Source organism: Lathyrus oleraceus, chromosome 5, assembly GCF_024323335.1.
Source record: "Lathyrus oleraceus cultivar Zhongwan6 chromosome 5, CAAS_Psat_ZW6_1.0, whole genome shotgun sequence".
In the NCBI taxonomy this organism is placed as follows: Eukaryota; Viridiplantae; Streptophyta; class Magnoliopsida; order Fabales; family Fabaceae; genus Lathyrus; species Lathyrus oleraceus.
The window spans coordinates 332,874,796-332,880,190 of NC_066583.1; positions in this window are offsets into that span (position 1 = coordinate 332,874,796).

Sequence of the window (5,395 nt, forward strand, 5' to 3'; positions counted from 1 at the left end):
AAAGGCATTACAGAATACTCATAATGTCCATACCTTGTTCTGAAAGCAGTCTTCTGAATATCCTCAGTTTTCACACGTATTTGATGATACCCAGATCTCAAATCTATTTTGCTGAATACACTCGCACCAACCAACTGATCCATCAAATCATCAATCCTAGGCAAAGGATACCGATTCTTGATCGTCACTTTATTCAGTTGCCTGTAGTCCACACACAACCTCATAGTACCTTCTTTCTTCTTAACCAATAACACTGGTGCACCCCACGGTGACACACTCGGACGAATAAACTTCTTATCCAACAGATCTTCCAACTGACTCTTCAATTCAGTTAACTCAACAGCAGACATACGGTACGGAGCCATCGATATCGGCCTAATACCAGGTACCAAATCAATCGAGAACTCAACTTCACGCTCTGGCGGCAATTCATTCACTTCTTCCGGAAACACATCAGGAAAATCACACACCACCGCTAGATCGCAAATCACCAGTTTATCTTTAGCTTCCAAAGTCGCTGACAGCATAAACAACTCTGCCCCATCTGCTACTGCCTCATTCACCTGCCTTGCTGATAGAAACAAACTCTTTCCTTCCCCAATCTCAGGAAAGATCACAGTCTTATCAAAACAGTTGATAGAAACTCGATTAAACACCAACCAGTTCATACCCAGAATAACGTCAATCTGCACTAGTGGAAGACACACAAGGTCTATCCCAAAGTCTCTACCAAAAATACCCAAAGGACAATTCAAACAAACCGAAGTAGTAGTCACTGAACCCTTCGCAGGAGTATCAATCACCATACTACCAAGCATCTCAGATATCTCTAACTTAAGTTTCACAGCACAATCCAAAGATATAAAGGAATGAGTAGCACCGGTGTCAATAATAGCTACAAGAGGAAAGCCATTAATATAACACGTACCTCGGATCAAACGATCATCTGCAGAAGTCTCAGAACCCGATAAAGCAAAGACCTTGCCTCCTGACTGATTCTCTTTCTTCGGCTTAGGACACTGTGGACTGATATGACCCAACTCTCCACAGTTGAAACAAGTTACAGTCTTCAACCGACACTCTGCAGCCAAATGACCACCTTTTCCACACTTGAAACACTTCATCTCAGCACTGGTACACTCATGGACACGATGTCCGGCCCGACCACATCTATAACACTTAACAGGAGCACTAGAGTCTCCCCCACTAGGCCTCTTCATCCCACTCTGCTTCTGAAAACCTTTGCCAGCTGCATACGGTTTTCCACGATCATTCTGATTCTTGCCTTTCCTATCAACCCTCTGCTGATAGCTCTCTGCTCTGGCTTTGGAATCCTGTTCAAAAATCCTGCAACAGTCAACCAAGTCAGAAAACACTCTGATCCGCTGATATCCAATAGCCTGTTTGATCTCGGGACGCAACCCGTTCTCAAACTTCACACATTTCGAAAATTCTCCAGCAGCCTCATTATAGGGAGTGTAATATTTCGACAGCTCTGTGAACTTAGCAGCATACTCCGTAACAGACTTGTTACCCTGCTTCAACTCTAAGAACTCTATCTCTTTCTTTCCCCTGACATCCTCTGGAAAATACTTCCTCAGGAATCTCTCTTTGAACACAGCCCAAGTGATCTCAACATTCCCAGCAGATTCCAACTCAGTGCGGGTAGCAACCCACCAATCATCAGCTTCCTCTGACAGCATATGCGTACCGAATCTGACCTTCTGGTTATCGGCACACTCAGTTACTCGGAAGATTCTCTCGATCTCCTTCAACCACTTCTGAGCGCCATCTGGATCGTATGCTCCCTTGAACATTGGAGGATTGTTCTTCTGGAACTCACTCAGTTGACGAGCAGCTCCCATTCCCACAATATTCGGATTTCCTCCAAGTACTCCAGCTAGCATACCCAGAGCCTCAGCAATCGCAGCATCATCTCTACCTCTTCCAGCCATCTCTATTCTGAAATCCAACAAGCTAAAACAATAAGTACTGGTAGGGTTACACAACACCTATCCCGTACAGGGAAACAGAATAGTTACGACTCGACTCGACCGACTATGCTCTGATACCACTAATGTAACACCCTTCTAAAATACCCCAAATATTTAATTAAAAATAATAAACATATAACAATTCAGAGTAATTATGCCATTCAAGGGTGTCACACAATTATTCACACCATTCAACAATATAACGGTCATGCTCTTTTATTAATTCAAAACATAGACATTTGCATAAAACGCAGCGGATAGAGATCTCCTCAATCATGTAAAACATGTAACATTCACATGTAAATTATTCAACAACATAAAACATCCCATCCCGATGTTACATCTATCAGAGCACGACCCACTAAGGAGACTACACTAGACTCCAAGCATTCGCTTCTACTCAACTCATTCCTCGTTACCTGAAAAATAGTTGTAAGGGTGAGTTCCCCAATCAATATAATAAGCATTATAGAATATAATGTCATGTTAAGTAACTTAACACCTTAATCACCCTAATCCCAACATACAAATCAGTAATAGCACATCAACTCACATCATACTCAACATTCCATAACACACAAGTATAACCTCAATCATACTCTACAACAACACAACACACGTATAATATTGGAATACATCCATTCATATTATACGCCATACATACATTATGCAATGAGACTCCACACATGCGGTACCGACTATTCTTGAACATCTAGTTCAAGCTCACCGATCCCTCCAGATACGGCTACTAAGCTCACTAGCCCCACTCATTGGAGACCTAGTGACTCACTCACTAATTCCTCACCATGGGAATTAGCTACAGCCCCGAAGGTTAGACTATGCACACTAATCATCTAGCATGCAAACATCAACAACAACCCACAATGGTTCACTCACTAATTCCTCACCATGGGAATTAGCTACAGCCCCAAAGGCTATGCTATGCACGCTAATCATCTAGCAATGCAACATCAACAACAATTCACAATGGACACATGCTCACACTCTAAGCCATACAACAGTCCATTCACAATTACATGCATAATATATACATTCATAGCATTATGCATATTATCATACATCATCAACACATGTATCAACACATCATTATCATGTCAATCAATTAAACACAGTATTAGCACACTCTACTAATACCTATGCTGCTCAAAACAGCGGGAAATAATCCCTATTACATCATACGCCAACATAGGCCAACTCTCAATTATGTACACAACATTAAAAAGCCAATTTTTCCACTCTGCAACAGTGTTAACCGGTTAACGCCCTGGGTTAACCGGTTAACGCAGGCAAAAACACATTTTCTGGCAAAACGCAACAGTGTTAACCGGTTAACGCCCTGGGTTAACCGGTTAACGCAGGCAAAACAGTACATTTTCACCATTCAAAACAGTGTTAACCGGTTAACACCCTGGGTTAACCGGTTAACGCAGACAAAACAGCAGTTCCTGCGCTAACACAAAGCAGAATGCAGAATTCTCCGCATTTTCCGCCGTTGGAGGACTTCCGGACCTCCGATTCCGATTCCGTAAAAAGCTATACGTTCGGAATTTCACAACTAACCCAAACACAGATCCAATTACAGTCTAAATACAATTTATCCAATTCAATTCTTCAGCATCAACAATCCCAATTAGGGTCAAATTACGGCTTATCACTACCCATCACATATTATCCCATAATACCCATTAATCGACGATAAACCCCCCTTACCTGAGGTAATTCGGCGAATCTTTGAGCTCCAAGCTTTTCTCTCTTCAACCTTCAGCCCTTGCTCTGTCTCTTTGCCCTTTTCCTCTTTCACGATGCTTCTCTGTTTTTCACGTAAAAACCTTTTTACTCCAAATGGGCTCTTTTCCTTATTTCCAACATATATATATTTTCCAATAATAATAATAATAATAACTCAATAATAATAATAATAAAATTTCCAATTATTTAATTAAATTAATAAATAAATTATTAACTCAATTTAAATAATTATTTTATTATTATCGGGGTGTTACAGCGTTCACATCCACAAATTTGTCGATGTTGGGGAACAATACCAATCCATAGATGAGAAGCACAAATATGGCTTCAAAGGCATCCTCACTCATGGCCTTCCCATAAACGGTAGCTTGAGCGATGAGGAACTCAGAAGGGAGACCTTGAATTCCACCTTTGGTCGTCATATGAGCCTTAACCAAGGATTCATCTATGTGCAACAAGTCTGCGATCTCTCGAGAAGTAGGAATACTCTCCAAGCCACTGAGCGGCACCTGATCCAGAATCGGAATACCCACAAGATGTGCATACTCCTCAAGGGTAGGCAACAGCTGAAAGTCTGGAAAAGTGAAGCAGTGATATAGAGGATCATAGAACTGAACCAAAGTACCCATAAATCCTTCATCAACCTGAGTCGTCAGAAGAGGCAGAAGCTTCCCGAAACGAGCTTTGAAACCCAAGGGATCTAGTACATAAGATGTCAGATTTCTTAACTCTTTCAGATCGGGCTGTCTGAAGCTGTACTTCTTTGTATTCCTTTTTTGTCTTTCCATATTTGAAAATTGTGCAAATAAACCCCCTTAAGTTCCTTGAAAATTTTCTTTTTCTGATGATATGGATGCAGATGAATGCATGAATGCATGAATGCAACAATCACACTCAAGGATCAAGCAAAGCACATCAGACAAAGGTCATGGGATAGCTCATATTATCATTAATATCAATCATCCATTTTGGTGGATTATAGTTTTCACCTTATCGACACCCAAGTTCCATTGATATTAACGATATATGAACGGTTCAAACCTCCTTAATATCAATCATCCGTTTTGGTGGATTACGGTTTAGACCTTATCAACACCCAGGTTCCACTGATATTAAGGATGTCCGAACGGATCAACCATGAATCACGGGTTTGTTGTGAGTCACGAGCATGGAGTCTCGGTTGAGAACCACCCAAAGGGAGTGTACTAGGGTCTAAACCTGCCAAGCATGTTCTACCAGAGGTTCCCATAGTCATCATCCCATCTTTTGAATATTATCGGAGGAACGAATACTCGTATTCCAAGAATATTCTCAAGAGAGACTCTTATGAGTGTAGTATCGCGTAACAATCGCATCAGATCTTACATCTGAACGACCTCCGCACTACGTCCTAAAAATAGGCCAAGATGGGTTTGGTAAACTAAGGTCCTTGGCTTCTAAGGCACATATTGAAAGAATAATGTCTAACCACAAATAACTCGTGTGACATTATTAATCCAACATGACCTCCACCAAGTGAATGGACTCGCAAGTCAACTTGCTAAGGAATAACTCCACACAAGTCGCCGAGACTATGCCATTCTCCTATCCTAATGTGCACTCGAGTTCGGGTACAGAACTCATCTCACAGA